Source organism: Heptranchias perlo, chromosome 4, assembly GCF_035084215.1.
Source record: "Heptranchias perlo isolate sHepPer1 chromosome 4, sHepPer1.hap1, whole genome shotgun sequence".
NCBI lineage: Eukaryota > Metazoa > Chordata > Chondrichthyes > Hexanchiformes > Hexanchidae > Heptranchias > Heptranchias perlo.
Window position 1 is genome coordinate 75,035,333 of NC_090328.1, and position 19,854 is coordinate 75,055,186.

Here is a 19,854-nt window from a genome sequence, read left to right on the forward strand (position 1 = left end):
AGAAAACCATAATACCTTGTAGAGAGCCAACATGGTTTTATGAAAGTGACATCGTGTTTGACAAACCTATTAGTTTTTTGAGGGTGTAACTAGCAGGGTAGATAAGGGGGAACCAACGGATGTAGTATATTTGGATTTTCAAAAGGCATTTGATAAGGTCCAAATAAGAGGATGTTACACAAGGTTAGGGCTCATGGGATTGAGGGTAACATATTAGCATGGATTGAGGATTGGTTAATCGACAGAAAACAGAGAGTAGGGATAAATGGGTCATTTTTGGGTTGGCAGGTTGTAACGAATGGGGTGCCACTAGGATCGGTGCTTGGGCCTCAGCTGTTTACAATCTATATTAATGACTTGGATGAAGGGACCGAATGTAATGTATCCAAGTTTGCTAGGTGGGAAAGTAAGTTGTGAGAAGATGCAAAGAGTTTGCAAAGGGATAGCGACAGATTAGGAGAGTGGGCAAGAAGGTGGCAGATGGAGTACAATGTGGGGAAATATGATTATTCACTTTGGTTAGAAAAATGGAATATTTTTTAAATGGTGAGGAGCTATTAAATGTTGATGTTCAGAGGGATTTATATGTCCTTGTACACGAAACTCAGAAAGTTAACATGCAGGTACAGCAATCAATTAGTAAGGCAAATGGTATTTTAGACTTTATTGCAAGGGGGTTGGAGTACAAGAGTAAAGAAGTCTTGTTGCAATTATATAGGGCTCTGGTGAAACCATACCTGGAGTACTGTGTGCAGTTTTGGTCTCCTTACTTAAGGAAGGATATACTTGCCTTAGAGGCGGTGCAAAAAAGGTTCAGTAGATTGATTCCTGGGATGAGAGGGTTATCCTATGAGGCGAGATTGAGTAGAATGGGCCTATATGCTCTGGAGTTTAGCAGAATGAGAAGGGATCTCATTGAAACATATAAGATTCTGAGGGTGCTTGACAGGATAGATGCTGAGAGGTTGTTTTCCCTGGCTGGAGAGTCCAGAACTAGGGGTGATAGTCTCAGGATAAGGGGTCGGCCATTTAAGACTGAGATGAGGAGGAATTTCTTCACTCAGTGTTGTGAATCTTTTGAATTCTCTACCCCAGAGGGCTGTGGATTCTCAGTCATTGAGTATATTCAAGACTGAGATCAATAGATTTTTGGACTCTAAGGGAATCAAGGGATATGGGGATCGGGCGGGAAGGTGGAGATGAGGTCGAAGATCAGCCATGATCATAATGAATGGCGGAGCAGGCTCGAGGGGCCGTATAAACCTACTCATGCTCCTATTTCTTATGTTTCTTATGTTTCAAGCTGGCAATTTAGGCTGAACTAAAGACCTCTATTTAAACAATAAAATGTAAATATAGGCGTCTTGTTTCAGGATAGTCATTAAAGTGATAGGTGTTATTTATATTGGCGTTGCTCTTAATTTGAACTTGTGGTGGGTCGGGGATGTGGTGTAGTAAAGCCAGACGGGCTGACATGTGTAATGTGGCCTATCTTCTGAGTAAACAGTCAGGATTGTTAAGTCTTTCTTTTTTTTTCTTTTTTTCAAATAATTCAAAGTTATGATTCCGAGAGATTTAAACAAAGACACTTTCAGATTTTTATTTTATTTTATTAGGCCCCCCTTTTATAAGAAGGGGGGGGTGTGGGGTGTGCTTAAATACTAAAACCAAACAAACCAAAACCAAGTGTTCAAATTAAAATTTTATTATCCTCGTCCAGGATGCATTCCAGCCCCTGCAGTGCCCACCGGTCGCGGAAAGCCTCAAGCGTACCGGCAGACACCACGTGCTCCATCTCCAGGACCACCCGGGCGCGGAGCATTCCGCGGAAGAGAGGCAGACAGGCCGAGCGATCGCCCCCACGGACCACGATCATCCTAGACCTGTGGATGGCCACCTTGGACAGGCCCAGGAGCAGGCCCACGAGAACGTCCACCGACCTGCCCGCCCCCCTCCTCACCGGGCGGCCGAAGATCAGGAGCGTGGGACTGAAACGCAGCCAGAACTTGAGGAGCAGCCCCTTCAAATAATGGAACAGGGGCTGCAGTCTCGCACACCCAGTGTACAGATGGAACACGGACTCCTCCAGGCCGCAGAAATCACAAGCGGCCTGGGTGTCCGTGAAATGGCGTAACCGCCGGTTGCACGCGACTGCTCCGTGCGCCACCCTCCACCCCAGATCCCCAAAGTAACACGGGAGGACCCCTGTATAGAGAGCCTCCCACTGGGGACCCCCGTCTCCGCCGGACGGCAGGATGGCGTTAAGTCTTTCTTGTGTTGGGTTTGTTCTATTTATTTTAAATAACTGCAGGAGCTAGTTGCTAGAGGCCTTCAACTTGGGTGGTGGACAGTTTGATTGACATCTCTACTAGCCAACCCATGGACAGGTAAAAGGTCAGAAGTTAAGCCCTCAACTTCCCGTCTAGAGAGGACACAAAATTATAAATGCGACTTCATTTCGAGGATTTCATTTCCACATCGTTCACCTGAGGAAGGAGGTAGCCTCCGAAAGCTTGTGAATTTAAAATAAAATTGCTGGACTATAACTTGGTGTTGTAAAATTGTTAACAATTGTCAACCCCAGTCCATCACCGGCATCTCCACATCATGACTACCGGGAGACATGTGTTAGAGGTCAGTCTGTAAGTTCTGCTGAGAGAGGCAGGTAAGGGGCTAGGCTAGTCTTACTTAAGAAGATAGTTGACCACTCCCAGAACAAGCCTTATCTGTTTCAGTGATATGGTTGACCAAGAGAAAGCATTACTTAGCCTGCTGACAAGGACAGTATGGCATGATTTATTTTTTTTTAATTATGAGGAGGGACTGAAATTTAGTCAGTGTACGGTAAAACTTGCTGTAACTGTTACTCAGTACATTCACTTACTGACTGGAGAAGTGCATATAAGGATGTGTTTAGAAGATTACGGTATCCAGTCCATTTAGCAAGTGGGTCTCTTTTTTCATTAAAATATACTTTGTTCATAAAATTTGCAGCAATACATACAAACAGTTGTCATATCACATTCCAAATGTACACAATACAGATTATACAATTTGCAGGTTACATCAAGTACAGTTCAATGAACACATTGTACATAATTACAGTTCATGACACTCTAGGGTGCCTCATTGTATTACACTCAATACAGATTATTGATTACAGATTAATTACAGGTACATTACATCAATTTGAATTTCACATTCTGCCTGGGGTTTTTTTTCCCTGATTGCAGCCCCTCGGTATAAAATGGTTGCCTTTCCCCACAGATCCTTTGCGGCGGCTGCACCCAGCCTCATTGCGTTCCTGAGCACGTAGTCCTGGACCTTGGAATGTGCCAGTCTGCAACACTGCACGAGACCATGAGGACAGCTCCTTGCACTGGAAGACCAGCAAGTTTCAGGTAGACTGAAGGGTGTCTTTCATCGAGTTAATGGTCTTCCAGCAGCAGTTGATGTCCGTCTCGGTGTGCGTCCCCAGGAACAACAAGTGGGTCTTGTTGTTACACCGTGCTATTTTACAGCTGGATATTGCGTAGTTAAAGTAAACTTCTGATCATAAGGGACGTGGGGTCCACTTATGGGAGAGACTGGTGACACTTCAACCGAGAGAATATCTATGGTAGACCTGAATTTTGTTGTAGTGGGCAGCACAATTTCCCATCTAGGATGAGATTGCATTTGTACACTGCATGTCCACCAGGAGTAGGCATAAAAGTAAGCGCCATGCTTGAAGGAGCTTTTAAAGAGGCATGTTAATTTTTTCCATGCTTTTCAACTGCTGTATTTTTTCCGCTCTCTACTCTCGGAGAGCCGAGGCCGTCTGTAGCATTGCTGCTGCTGCTGTGGTTGAGATCAGTTAACTTAGCAGAATCCAGGAATTGAACCTGGAACCTTCTGGTTTGTATGAGTTAATACTACCCCACATTGTCAATTACACACTAAGCCCTTGAGTGAGTCTAAAAAAGTAATCTTTAATTTAAATTAAAGAATTCAGATATCCTTGGTCTGTGCAGGGATAGCTGATTTCAGCACAGACTAGGCCAGAAGTGGTGTCACCATTGACCTGAATGCCCTTGGATTAGGGAAGGGAAAAATCAGCTAAGATTCCTCCTCCTGATTGTTATACAGCAACCCTTTCTGGCCACGCACAAGTATGGACGTAAAGGGAAGGATAGGATTGTGCTCAACTGTGATGACTGAGTGGTTGAATAGCCTACTTGTACTCACTGTCTAGGATCACAGTAGAATAATGGTTACTTGGGGGAAGTATTGCAGGGTGACCGACACCCATGGAATCGTATCCAGTAAGTGGTCAATGCCTACAAGAAAGGAGGGAGGTAGAGAACAAAAGAAGGGAAAAATTTCATATTTAGTACTATGCTCATCTTTTTTAATATTAATAATCTTCATTCATTTAATGTTTATAATCCTATTGAGACAATAAAATAGAAGAAATAAAAAAAACTTTAATTTTTTATGGTGATTGGGAGATGATTTAATATTTTCCATTATACTTTTGCTTATTTATAGTTTTCATTCCCTTACTAAGTAAGACATTCAGTTTTCTTCCAAATGATTATTATTATGAGAAGGAAATTGAGAAATATGAAAAGCCTCATTGTTCAGTTGGTAAAAGCACTGCCTGGTGTGGAACAGAGCAATACAGGCCAGAAAAGTTTCAGGTATAATCCTGATTTGTGCTGATTTAGCTGATTTAGCTGATTTCAGGGGTCAGGATAACATAAGAGATGCTACAATTGGCCTCAGCACCAGTGGACTAGAGAGGGCAGAAATCAGTCAGGATTTCCACTCCTGGCTCCTGCTGGAAAGTGTGCAAAGGCAGATGCCAGGTGAAGACAGGAAAGGCTTGGCTTTGATGCCGTTCATGGTTGAATATCCTTCTAACACATACTGTGTATGCTCAGACATGTAATATTAAATTTGGGTGTGATACTAGCAGGTAGCTGGTGTGTTCGAACTGTACCCCAGCAAGAGTCAGCATCTTCAGCAGAGACGGGTGAGCAAAAAGAAATCATTGTATGCAGCACAATATTATGAAAAAACACACATATTGAAATTGCAAAACAAATTAATTTTACATATTTGCATTTCTAGAAATACAGGAACAAATAATGTACAGAACCTGTGTAGGAGCCACTACCAAAATTTATGTAGTAGCAACATGGCTTCTTTATAAACTCTGTCCCACAGAAATGATTGAGGGTAGTTTGTTCAGTATTTTGAGGCGGTGGGCTGAGCGGAGATAAATAATTTCACAATACATCCCAGTAACAAAGGGTTGGCTACTAAAACCTGAGCTAAAGTAGAAAGCCAGAACAATAGGGACTGTTAAATTCTCATATTCATAATATCTGATTGTCACTTGCTATTACTAAGCACGTTCCCATTATATGGGTCTGAAGTGAAAAACAAAGGAGGAAAATCTAAAGGATGATTTCTTACATTTTTAAATTCTCAGCATGCTTGAGAGGTCAATGATGTGAATGAGGGCTGCTATTCTATGTGTGTGTACGGGGAAGAAAGAGACATTCTTATTTGATTTAGCTCAACGATGTCACTGTGTATTCACAGGCTAATTACCAGAGTTAGTGGAAACTGGTGGGCGTGCAATTTCTGTGGAATATACTTTTGAGTTTTCCATATAATTTGTTGAAATCTATAAGCCGTAAGCTTTCAAATAATTTTTTTAAAAATCTGGATCAAGATTGGGCTTACCATTGAGTTGTTTCTGATTCCATCTCTGTTCATTTTCACATCGCAATGCCAAAGTTAATTGCCAACTGATAGCATAAGAGGATATCATATTCTGACATGACAAAATGAACATTTCTGTTGTACAGTTACTGATCATCACACATTTGAAACAGCTATTATTATGGTTGTGAATAGCCAGTGATCTCCACATTAGCAAGATGCACAAAATGTCCACCATTCACAAAATGGCAATGCAAAGCATCTGAAGTGAAACACTGCACATAATAGAGCTGTGTTGCAGTCATGCAACTGGGTGAATAAAAAGCCTGCTTTCAAGATATCTAATTACAGCACTGAACAAATGAATGTATTTAAATATAACAGTTCATGAATCTGCCTATGTAATAGTGTAATGTTTATTTCAATGTTTTGATTTAAAGTTTCAATTTATTTTTTTATTATTGACAGGATGAGGTATAAAATTGATATTGATGAGAAAAATTCTTCTATATTTTGAAAAAAAGGAATATCGTACTGCAGGTTTTACTCAATAAAAAACATGCAGAATTTACCAGAACTCTCAGCAAATTCCATTGATCTTAATTGCTTGCAATGTAGATTCTTCCAGCATCAAGCAGAGGGTTGTTTTTCTTTTAATTGTAAGTTTTCTTTGATTATAACACAGGCATGCTTTACATTCATAAAATATATGTACATGCTATAGTGCGCATGGAACACTTGGGTGGTGAATGAGATTGACTGGTTGGCTAGGTTTGTGTATGACCCAGAGATTGATTCCAGGGTTAGTGTGTGCTACTGTGTTCACTTGCTGTATCAGTACTTGAGTTGTGCCACTAGGGTTTAGACAATTACACTACTTTGGAAGGGTAGAGCGCACTCTAGGTGCTTGATGTATGACTTTTGTGAGGGATGCTGTTGATATGTGGGCAGCTGCTGACAGTGAGCCAGGAACACTAGCATGATTTCAAAGAGTTTCTCCAGGTTCAGCTTCGTGGAACACATGATTTTCTTGGACTCTGCTACCTTTCTTAGTGCCCTAATTCATATTGGTGCTGGCAGTCGGGCGGGAAGGGGAAGATGTTCTCCTGTCACTATCTCCGTTTCATGCATCGAGCTGCAGTTACTAGAAAACTTGATTGCTTGTCTGTGGTTGGCTCCAGTGGGGGTGGGAGGGGGGCAGTCAGTGGTCAGCAGACAGTATGGAGCCAGAAGACAGTATGCCTGGTTCAGTGGGGTGCTCAGTGTCTTTTTCTAGGATATTATAGAAGATATTTCACCAGTAAAGCTGTAGCTTTAGGCACAACCAAACAGAAGTTCTTACCAGTTGCTACTATTGTTCTCAGCAGTTTTATTGCCTCCTGGACTTTCATTATCCTTTATCAGTGTTGGCTTGGTTCAGTTTGGTAACACTCTTATCTTCGGGTCAGAAGGTTGTGGGTTTGTATCCCACACCAGAACTTAAGAACATAATTCAGGCTGACACTCTAATGCAGCACTGAGGGGGTTTTGCATTTAGTGGTGTCGTTCTTTAGATGAGATGTTAAACCAATGTGTTATCTGCCTCTTTCGATGAATGTTAGAGCTGTAATGGAAAGATAGTAGGATTGGTATTCTGAAGGAGCAGATTAGTTAGGCTGAAGCACCTTCTTCATTGAAACCCATCTTTTGATATTGATCTTCACATAGTTTTTCAGTCACCATAGTTACACAGCATTTTGTATATTGCAACAGACATATCCAACCTGTGAAACATTACAATTTGTGTTGCTTTAACCTCCTAAAGAGATGATTTCAAGCTGGTGTGAATCCTTGTCCTGTTGTAACCACCAAACCTGTCCTCGGCCAGCCTTCTACATAACTCATATCTCAGATGTGCCATCTGCAGTTGCTAGTGTATAGATTTAAATTTTAAAAAGTGTTTACACATTTGGACCTGTAACAGAATTCAACAGATTTGCACACTGGAGCTGTCCTGCTGAGAACATAAGGGCAACTCCACTCAATATGTTCTCATTGAATCGATTTACTGAGTTTGAATTGTGTCACACAATTTTGGTATAACCATAGCTAAGTTTTCATCTAGCTTCTCATTCCCGTGGTTTTTAATGTATCAATCAACATTTTGCCATTTTTATCTTCCTCTCCTTCAATTATTGTTCTGCTCTTTGATATCTAGAAATAAAATAACGTATATTGAAAAAACAATTCTTTCTTCAACTACAATAAGAACATAAGAAAATAAGAAATAGGAGTAGGCCATTCGGCTCCTCGAGCCTGCTCTGCCATTCAATAAGATCGTGGCTGATCTTCGACCTCAACTCCACTTTCATGCCCGATCCCCATTTCGCTTGGTTCCCCTAGAGACCAAAAATCTATCTATCTCAGCCTTGAATATACTCAACGACTCAGCATCCTCAGCCCTCTGGGGTGGGGAATTCCAAAGATTCAAAACCCTCTGAGTGAAGAAATTCCTCCATCGCAGTCTTAAATGGCTAATGTTGAGAAAACCCTTATCTTGAGACTGTGTCCCCTAGTTTTAGACTCTCCAGCAAGGGGACAGAACCTCTCAGCATCTACCCTGTCAAGCCCCCTCAGAATCTTATATGTTTCAATGAGATCACCTCTCATTCTTCTAAACTCCAGAGAGTATAGGCTCATTCTACTCAATGTCTCCTCATAGGACAATCATCTCATCCCAGGAATCAATCTAGTGAACCTTCGTTGCACCGCCTCTAAGGCAAGCTTATCCTTCCTTCGATATGATCTAAGATATGTTCCTTACAATGAACATGATCACACTAAAACACATTTAGGTCAGACTTTAGATGCCAACATTTATAAATCCATGTTGCATATAGGGGCAGAACTTGCTCCCGAAATAACAGAGAGCTCAACAGCGCTCTCTTATGGCGAGTTGAAGGAGCAAGTTGCCACATTTGCACATGCGCAGTAAAATGCGGAAGTCTTGAACTTGCTCCTGTTGGTTCACGGGCGATTTGACAGCTGTGAATTAAAGGGTCATTGCACGCTACAACCAGAGAAATCACTGAAAAATCGCAAACTTGCTCATCTGCCTAGCTGGAACGTAACTAATTACACCACCAAAAGGTACACTTGAAAATACCTGGTCTAAACTAAGTTTTAAAAGCATGATAACTCTTTATGACTGCTAAACAACTAAAAATTAAAATTTTAAAATGTGGAGTCTCATATTACTCATTTTAATAGTTTTTGGTCATATATACAAAAAAATTAAATATTTTTTTTATTTATGAGATCGTCTGTCTCTTTAATTTAATTCAATTGTAACTTCTATGATTCTATAGGCAATTGGGACTAGCTTAGTGGTATAAACTGGGCGACATGGACATGTTGGGCCGAAGGGCCTGTTTCCATGTTGTAACTTCTATGAATTATTTCTTTGGCTTTTTATATATACAAGAACATTTTTTTTACACGAATGACTTCCAGAATAGGAACAGCACCTCGTCTTTCGTTTAGGCACTTTATAACTTTCCGGACTCAACACTGATTTCAACAACTTCAGATCATAACCACTGCTCCTATTTTTTCGGTCAGTTAGTGCTGCTAATGGTTCTGCTGCTGCCATTTACAGCTGCTACTGATCAATCTTTTGTTTCTTAACCTGTCCCATTAACACCTTCCTTGCCTTGCACCATCGTCCCTTTTGTCATTTAATCACTCATGCCTTCCACCCTATCAGAGACCTTCCCTTTTGTTCTTTCCTCCTCTCCCCTTTCCCTGGCTCTGTACTTGCTCAAAAACTTTAACTCTTTTAACATCTTCCAGTTCTGACGAAAGGTCTTCAACCTGAAACGTTAAATTCTGTTTCTTTCTCCACAGATGCTGCCTGACCTGCTGAGCTTCTCCAGCATTTTCTGTCTTTATTCCGGAATAATAACTTTAAATGAATGAAGTCTGCTTGCCTGCTTGTGGGCATAACTTCTCTTCCTGACAGATTTTGTGGGCGTGTCTTTTAGTCTCACAGACTGTTCCATGCGAATCGACTTGTGCTGTTCAGAGGCTAGGTTGATTGCGCACAATTCTTTAAAAGTTCAAAATAACCTAAGTCGATGCCATAGGGCCTGCAGTAAGTACATTCGTAAATTTATTTTGCAGGAGCTGCAGCGATCGTTACCACACCGCTCTGCGCAAGTTCTGCCCCGTAACATCACTTTTTCAGGATCTATTTTGGTGAGTACTTTTGAAATTGATAATACAAATTATGAGGTTAGACTCTTACTGCTTTGAAAAGGCCATTTTTAAATGGGAAATACCAGAGAACTCATTTTTTGTCCTTTACTCTATGACTATGTAACAGTTAGTCATTTATCTCTTATAGCAGGCTTTTTAAACACTTGACCTTTGTGTCAAGCCTTGAACTTTGCCTCTGAGCCAAATGCTACCAAGCACAATAATTAATCCTGTGGGTTGTTAAGGAGAAAGGAAACAAAAAGTGAAATAAAGGATATGCAAATAAACCAATGAAAGTCATAAAATGTGAAATACTTTTCAATGTATTTTTATTTTTTAGCGGTGGGGTGTAGAACAAAAAAGCCAGGATTTATATAACACTTCTATTTTTATTTTATAATTTTATATCCATTAAAGTGGGGGATGTCAGTTTTATCAAATGGAACACCTTTCCATTTTGGCATCAGCTGTCAGCAGTAAGCACTCCTAGGTCAGCTATTGGGTAGCTTAGATGCTCAGCAAAGCTCCATGTACTCTGTACCAATAGTGTGCCTTAATCCCAAATTTTTACATGCGATCTACACATTAACTGTACAGTTAACCTCAGCCATGGCTGTGGACCTATTTCAGGTTCTTAAGTCCTCTGAATGATCTACAAATTGTTTAAAAACTCTTAAAGGTTATATTTCATACTCTCAAATCATAAAATAAAATATGATCAAACAAATAAAGGTCAAAATAATCAAATAAAATTCCTACTATAGATGATTAGAAATTACTAGATCTCATTTGTGAATACTAATAGTCACTAAATATGAGTGGTTTCAATGTGAGAGATATGATTAATCTAGGTACGCTTCTCACATATGTGCTATAACGTCGGATACCCTGACCTGAAACTACTTGTACAGGTCATTTCTCTAGGCCCAATGTACCTTTTATGCAAGTCTGCCCCCCAGTAGGGCTTTGGGCCTGGAAATGGGGGATGATGCCCAACTGCTGCTGCAGGCCTGAGCGATTCAATGGGGAACCTTTTTAAAAAAAAAAAGGGCAGTTACTTTTTCAGGTCCTCCTGGCTCCTTGCCCCTCTCGGATCTTCCTAACTAAGTGGAGCTGATTGCTGGCCCTAACTTCTTCTTTATTACCTACCTAAATGGGTGTGCACCCAATGTTAGGAGAGGAAAATGGACCGGAGTGCTGTTACGCTTCTTCCACCTCATTTAAATTCAATTTGAACGCAAGCGCCTGCTCCAGGTACAAGCATTCCAATCCCCTTCGCCAGGGAAAACCCCAGGAAACAAAAAGCAGGTGGAGACCCAGCTTTGCAAGTCTCCACTCCTTTTTATTCTGTTTTTTATTCAGGAATTGAGCATTCCCTGGCTGCACAACAGAGGAAAATCTTTTTTTTCTGACAAGGCTACCTTCCAAAAAATTACAACATCCACACTTAACCACAAGGACACCTGGTTTCAATGCTATTTTTATCCTGGCACTATAAGTATGGCTCATAGACCGACCACCCACAAGGCTGTGTCTTATCAGCCAATTGCCCCAAGTTCTTTTTATGCCTTTTATTGCGAATATATGTTTAATGAAGGGATCTGCCAAGATTTCTGAGCAAGAATTTTCAGTGCTTCTTTGTATCTCAGATAGGAAAGTTGCTCTATTATCCACACCAGCAGATAAAAGATATTCAGCAAGCAACATAAAATGTAAAGGACAATGAAGAAAACTTTCTATAGGCACTTTAGTAGTAAGGGATAGTCAAGGTAGGAGTAGGGCTACTAAGGAATGAAGCACACAAGCTTGTAGCGAAGAACGAGGGAATGGTAGAGATACTAAATAAATACTTTTTCGATTTTCTCAGGAGCGATGAATGTTGGGACTGTAGATCAGTTAGTGGAGGTTATTGTTCAAAGAGAAATGGTACAAAAGAAGTTACTTAAGGTACACAAATCATCGGGACAGTTGCTGATGACACCAAATTGACCAATATGGCAAATTGTGATTAGGACTATGAAAGATGTCTTGGCCTAGAAATTCAACAATGCTGTTTCCATTTTACAGGGGAAAAATACGCACATTCTGAGCTGCATGTGCACCGCCCTCCATGTTGGTCTTGGCATCAAAAGAGGTGTCCAAGACCTGCGCCTGAAACAGGTGTTACACTCTTTGCACATGCAAAAAAAGGGCCTAACGCCTCTTTGATGCCCCCTTTATCAAATTGGTTTTCCATTCAGGTAAACCAAACCTACATGTGGGCTTACCAGCAGTCCCTAACAGGGCCGCTGCAGGCTGCCATTAAAAAGGTAAGCAAGCAGATAATATTAAACTTGAGCAACACCTCAGTTTGGCCATCGCTGGATTGTGTACAGTTTTGGGCTTCACATTAAAGAAAGAATATAAAAACTATGGCAAAGGTGCAGAAAGATTCATTGGGATGTTATGAGGGATGAGATGGTTGCAATAATTAAGAGATACTTGAGAAGTTGGGGCTTCCTTCACCAAAGCTGAGAAGGTTTGAGGTGATCTTCAAGATTATGAAGGGTTTGTTTTCTCATCCAAATCTTGCTGTTGGTTTAGCATTGTTCCCCGTGCTCTGGTGCTTCCTTTTTTTAACTTAAATCATTCAACAGAGGAGGAAATGGGGCATCCATTAGGGAATTGTGCTATTTAGAGAAAGACTAGGAATGTAGGGAGGTAAAGCTAATTGGGCACCACTGGAGGCTTCTGGCACCCACCTGCAGGTATTCCTGCACCTGCATCTACAAAGCAAACTTTGATATTTTAACCTGAGTAATGAGCAATGCTTAGGAAGGCTGTGGTTCACTTGTGAGTTGTGCCACATGCTCGTTTGGAGCTCACCTCCACCAGGGGCACTGCATTACCAGAGTCTGTGAAAGCCATCACCACCCTCAATTTCAATACTATAGGATCAATTCAGGCTCCAGCTTGGGGAGCTTTGTAACATCAGCCAATTAGCTATACGCCAATGCATTAAACAATGCATTTTGGGGCACCCCAGCCCCCCCTTCTCCAATTTGGGTGCTTCATGGTTGCATTGAGTGGACACTGAGGCAGTAGGCTGGGAAAGCCAGTTTCTGCCTTATTTACAGACAATGTCAAAGTAGGAGAGGCAGTGGAATCAAAGGATACAGCCCAAAAATTGTCATTATGAGTTAACCACCATCACCCTCTACCCACTCCTCCAGCTCTGTTGTGCTTTGCGAATCATCTGAGGCCATATCTTCACTAACACAATCTGATTTCCCCCCAAAGTGAAAGTATCTGAGTTACTGTGTGGAAGTAAAAAAGCAAGTGATGCAAGGGGTGGGATCAAGAGGGTTGTGGCAGAGGAGCCTGAAGCAGGATATTAGTCCAGGGACTCATGAATTGGTTTGACCTCCACGTCTTCTCCCTCATCATCATCGTAGTTGAAGAGGATAATTTTTCTTCTCTCCTGTTCCGGCTTCTCCTGCTGGAAAGGCAGGTACAAGCTAAGAATGGGTGAGCATTACTGCCGAGGGATTAGGCAGGTAGAGAAGGTGTAGAATCTTGTGGGTGCTGCTTCACATGATTGTCACAGCGGCTGTGTAGGTGTGCATGCCACTAATCTGGCACCTGCACAATCCCCCCAATCTTGCCATCTCCCACAGATAGAGCCTCCCCAGCAGCTCTGTGGCCTGCTGCTTGTAAGGGGTAAAGACTTTAATCATGCTCTCTTCAGTCCCCTACCTCTCATGGACAATGTGCGCAAATTTCTCCTGAAACAAGATTGAGTGAATTAGGTGAGGGCGAGCAACTGTGGCATTGGGCAGCTGATGGAAGACATAAGGTGCTCCCACCTTCTTAAAGTGGAGGAAAGGGTGTAAGGATCTGCATCCAAGTAATTGTTAGGGGAGAAGATGACACATACTGTAAGATTCAAGTTAGTGTCCCCCTTAACCAGAGTGCAGTGTGAACGGTGATTTGTGCACCTATTAATTTTAGAAAAAAGTAAAAGAAAGATTTGTATTTATATAACCTTTTCATGCCTCAAAGCCCCAAAGCACTTTACAGCCAATTAAGTACTTTTTGAAGTGTGGTCACTGTTGTGATGTAGGAAATGTGGCTGCTAATTTGTGCATGGCAAGGTCCCACAAACAGCAATGAGATAATCTGTTTGTGATGTTGGTTGAGGGATAAATATTGGCCAGGACACCAGGAGAACTTCCCTGTTCTTCTTCGAATAGTGCCGTCAAATCTTTTATGACCACCTGGGAAGACAAACATTTAACATCTTATCCGAAAAACGGCACCTCCAATAATGCAGCTCTCCCTCAGTACTGCACTGAAGTGTCAGCCTAGATTATGTGCCCAAGTCTCTGGAGTGGGACTCAGAAGCGAGAGTGCTACCACTGAGCCAAAGCTAACAAGTAGAGGGTGAACGTTGTGTTGGTGGACAGGGTGTCCAAGGAAGAAAAGGGCGATAGCGGCTGCAATGTTACCATGCCTGCCCTTGTCAGGTTTCTGAATCACTGTCATTGTGGCACTGATCTGAAGTTCTGGGGGTAAGAATGGTGGCGCTACAGCCATCTCCATCCACGTGGCATGAAACACTTCAGCAGCTTCCTCCCATGGAGACCCAGCAGTGTCTCTTTATCTTTGCAGAAACTCATCCAGGAGGGTTTGGAGATCGGTCTCATTGAAATTATATGCTCTTTTCATCTGCCTCTGTGTAATGCCTTGCTCCTATTTTTGGGTGCCTTTGCCAGATCCTTGAGTGAAGGCGTTCTGTAAAAGCGGCACAAAATCATACTCTTACATGAGCCATCCAGTCCAGCTACCTGACATTCAATTCAATGAGCCAAGCATTTTCTTATTTACTTGCTGCTCCCGGTCTGCTGCTACACTCTTCAGCCAGATTTGTTTTTTTAAAGACTAATTTCTAAGCACCCTCACAACAGTATTCCAGTTTTAAAAGGAATTTGCACTATATAACCACCAATCTATTATATAATAAAAACATTTCTCAATGCCTTCACCTGGGGTGGTAACAGGGCTAAACAGCCTCAAAATGGGAACAATGGCCTTTCTGCTCCATTTACACCGGTAATGCAGCTGGCTCCATTTTGAAAGGGGCCTACCACCAGGTGTCCAAAGTGCCTGCTTGTTTCAGGCGATAGGCCCCTTTTGATATGGAAATCGGGGTCCCACGCCATTTAGGTTGGAGCCTGCACAATGCACACTCCGACCAGTTCTATGGGCGATGGAACCGAAGAGGCCTGCCAAAGGTAAGTGTGAATTATTTTTGTGGGCCCCGGAGGAGCAGGGGTGCCCCAAAAATAATCTGAGCTTTTGCCACCCCGGTACCCCCATCCTCCGCGATCACGACCCCCAACCGCCACCGCACAACATACCATGCAGGCGGCTGCCCGGCCCAATCTTGAAGCCTCAATGTGGCGAGTCGCATGGGGACACTTATTTGGTGCCCCACAGCTTGCCTACCAAATTTAAATGAGGCTGGGCCTCAAAATCACAGTGGTCTCTTCGCTGCAGGAATGGGCAGCTAGTCACTGCATTCCGCTGGTCAGTCGCCAGAAAATCAAAACCGACCCCAGTTAGTGGTCTCAAAATTCTACAGGCAGTGCAACTGGAGTTGGTGCAGTGAACATAACATTGTGGCTCATTGGCCCAGATTTTCCAGGGGGACTTGTGCCATTTTAACTAAATATTGGGAAGACCGAAGCCATTGTCTTCGGTCCCTGCCACTGACTCCATCCCTCTCCCTGGCCACAGTCTGAGGCTGAACCAGACTGTTCGTAACCTTGGCGTCTTATTTGAGCTTCCAACCATATATCCACTCCATCACCAAGACCTCCTACTTCCACTTCCTTAACGTCGCCCATCTCCGCCCCTGCCTCAGCTCATCCACTGCTGAAACCCTCACCCCTGTGCTTGCTGACCTACATTGGCTCCCGGTCTGGCAACTCCTCGATTTTATTTATTTATTTTAAAAAAAAATTCTCATCCTTGTTTTGAAATTCCTCCATGGCTTCGCCCCTCCCTATCTCTGTAACCTCCTCCAGCCCTACAATTCTCCCAGATCTCTCTGCTCCTCCAATTCTGGCCTCTTGCGCATTCCCGATTTTAATTGCTCCATCATTGGCGGCCGTGCCTTCAGCTGCCTAGACCCTAAGGTCTAGAATTCCCTCCCTAAACCTCTCCGTCTCTCTACACCTCTCTCCTCCTTTAAGACGCTCCTTAAAGCCTACCTCTGGCCAAGCTTTTGGTCACCTGTCCTAATATCTCCTTATGTGGCTTAGTGTCAAATTTTGTTTGATAACGCTCCTGTGAAGTGCGTTGGGACATTTTACCACATTAAAGGTGCTGTATAAATAAAATTGTTGTTACATCTATAGTGTAGGGACCCTTGAATGGCGCAAAAGAAAGAGGAGATTATGCAGTAAGTGACTTACGCCTTTACTTAATGCCACTTCATATTTTCCTGGGACTTTTGCTCAGCTCTGCCATTACCCTCGCTGAAAACAGAAGGTAACTATGATAGCTCCTCCCTCCATTAAAATAATGGCAATCGTGATTTTTCTGCTTTAAAGCCAGTTTTCACGGCATTGCTGCATAAACTGAAAAATAAAGGTCCTGGTGGTCTAGCCCCAGTGTGATCGGCATTAAATGCATTCTCTGATTAGCACATCATTTAAATGCAATGTGTTTGCTGATCAGGACTTGAAAGACAGGTTCTTAAACCACTGAACAAAAGCAAAACACTGCAGATGCTGAAAATCTGAAATAAGAACAGAAAATGCTGAAAACACTCAGCAGGTCAGGTAGCATCTGTGGGGAGAGATAATGCTGCACGGCCTGCTGAGTGTTTGCAGCATTTTCTGTTTGTGTTTTTGTTATTGTCATGTCAATATTATTAACCATTCTTCTAAGTGTTTTATTAAAACTGTTTCTTTTTGAGCATTGACCTGTTGCTATGAAGAGTATAATTGTTTTGAAACAGTGGCAGAAACACGAACAAATAAACTGGGCTGGAGGATGCAGCAAGAGCTGTTACAAAGAATATCAGTCCCTAAAGTCAAGAAGGTGAAGGACTCTGAAGATGACGCTGGTCCCAACTCTTCCCTCGTATTTAATTAAAAATATTCTGCATCTGTATGAAATGCCAGTTTTATGGACCTGTTAATCTGATAAAATTTGCTTCACTTTTGCTCAACATTAGAAAAGGCTTGGAATTAATTGGAGCCACAACCTGCTTCAGCCCAAGGTTTTTTCTCTTATTAATTTTGAAGATGAAGATGCTCTGGGAGTGATTTTTAGCAGCTAATCCCTGCCCCTCATAAATGTGAAATATTTCACATTGTATTTGTCTAATCGCTGCTTCTGATTTGCCTCTAATTAGAAATGCGGGAAATAAGGAGTAAGTTATCAACGGCAAGGTTGACGAGCTAGACGGGGAAATTTATGATGTACATCGTCGATCTCAGGAAAATCTGGGTCATTAAGTAGAATGGGACCTTACGAGACAGCACCACTGTGTTGATCTAATGTTGCGACCTGATTGAATTCCAACCTAATTTTGCTCTGTAATACTGCCCTGTTGCATTCACACTCAGTTCATTTGAAAATGTCTACTTGCTGATCGAATGCTGTATTGGTATTTTCACCACTGCACTTACTGATACAGCCACATGCTCTTATTGCTGTGACTTGCGTAGCTCCCATTTCTGAGGTCTGGTCTTCTCTTCCCACGCTACCAAACTCTGCAAACGCAGCTGCTCCCTTTTGCTATTTTCCCACAGGAGAGTATCTGATGAGTCCTTAATTTTATTTATTTAATTCCATCAGCCAGTTCTGGATCAGCACTGATCCTCACTTGCTTCTACCTCGGATGGTCATTCGCCTCTGTTTCCCCATTGCCAACGCACCCTCGGAAGTCAATCGTTGCTCTCCGTCTGCCTTGGTCTGGTTGTTGGTCGCTGCCACTCCCCCTCTTGAACAAAGATGTGATGGTTTCCCCCCTCTGCCGATTTGCTATTCTGATCCACAGCCATCTGGTACTGTTTAATATTGATTGTACTGCTGGGAAAACAGGATTTCCTGACTTCCACGCCATGTCTAAGGGCTATTAAGTAGAATGGGACCTTACGTGACAGTGCCACTGTATATTCAGCTGCTGTCACAATATAATCTGTTTAATGTAGGAAATACAGATTTAGGAAATCCAGTCTACACTTTAAAGAAAGTATTATTCTTGACCTTGGTCTGTGTAATGGGGCTGCCCCCTTCCAATGACCACCACCTCCTCCCATCTCTTGCTTCCCCCTTCACCTCTTCTTACCCCTCTTTCCTCTCCCCTTCCCACTCCCCACCCTCTTAGTCTAGTGGAAGGCCTGGGAAAAATGGTAGCAGTGGTAAAGGGGCAGTAAGTCAAACACCTCCATATTAACTCCATTACCACCCCATTTCTGCTGGGTGGAGGGAGTTTAAAATCCCCCCCTACTGAATGTAACATCCTCATCCTCATCTTCTCCTCCTCCTCATCTCTCCCCACCCGTCCTTTGCAACCTCCTTCAGCTCTACGTCCCCTCCAACACCCTTTAGTTCCCCTCCACCCACCCCATAAAGCACCTTGGAATGGTTTCTATGTTGAAGTGCCATGTAGTGCAAGTTGTTGTTGCTGCTCCATAACTTCACCCTGCAAACTTTGCCCGTGCAGGTTGAAGAACAGGGTAGCAAATCCATGACAGGGAAGGTGAAAGTGATGAGGAATTAGTTGTTAAATCAACAATGCAGCAAGAAAGACTGGTACTCCAGGCACTAATTCAGTATGCCTTCCAATGAGTGGCACAGCTGCACTATTTTGTCAAAGCTGTGATCCACAACTACAAAAAAACCGCAACCAAATCATCTTCTATACTTTCCTGTTTCTCAAATATTATCCATTCTCATTACTTGCTAGGTTCCTGCTCAATTCAAACCAGCAACTCAAAAAATATTCAGCACGATATTCAAATCAAATCAGTGCATTTGTTCCATCCTTGTGTGACGGTGCTTGGATCTCTCTCATGGGCCAGAGAAAGCTCTTCCATTGCATTTAGGAGAACTGTTTGTACACATGTCTTACCTGCCACAGTTTAATCTTCACTGGGACTTTGTTGTCATTGAATAAAGACAAGAAAAAAACAGTGTACTTTTTCCCCCTGAAGGACTGTGTCCAGGCTAAAGTTGGCATCCACCCCAGGCACTCAGAGCTCCTCCAGCACAACTCAGAACTGGGTTCTGACGACGTGTCTGCAATCAAAAGTCTGTAACCTCTCATTTCAGATGTTGATAGACCTATGTGTTTCCAGCATTTTCTGTTTTTATTTTAAACTTTAATGTATCAATGTACTTGTCCCTCATGCACCATGTAATCAAAATGTACGGTGGTTTTGTGAAATATATACGTGATGTGACTGTAAACTCTTGAACATACAATAAAAAGGACAACCATGATGGAAAACTTCATGGCACAGAAGGGGTAAATGTGTGAACGTCAAACATGTACATCAAGCACTGCAAAAATTAATAAAATAAATTAACTTATATATCTAGCACTCTTTCATTTTTTTAATTGTGCAGAAAAGAAAATGAAATAAAGGTTCCAAGATTCCGATCCAGGGCTGAGATGGAACTCGGTTCCACTGGGATTCTGCTCTGTTTCTTACGTGCAATTATTTTCTGCTCGGGAGGTCATAGGGGCTCTCCCCTCATCAAAAGCGTGTGATTGGGGGAAGTTCCTGGTTTACCGCGGCCATTCTTCACACAAGGGGTAGTGGAAATCTGGAACACTCTTTTCCCCTAAAAAGCTGTTGAGGCTGGGTCAATTGAAAATTTCAAGACTGAGATAGATTTTTG

At 42.3% G+C, this 19,854-nt stretch overlaps 1 long non-coding RNA gene across 1 annotated transcript; it reads left to right on the forward strand.

The window, feature by feature from the left end:
* The first annotated feature begins 8,757 nt into the window (after positions 1 to 8,757).
* On the forward strand, positions 8,758 to 19,507 carry LOC137320522 (uncharacterized). The gene is made up of 3 exons (XR_010962567.1): positions 8,758 to 8,844; positions 9,877 to 9,951; positions 16,958 to 19,507. It is a non-coding gene; the product is annotated as an uncharacterized lncRNA (long non-coding RNA).
* The last annotated feature ends 347 nt before the right edge of the window (positions 19,508 to 19,854 follow it).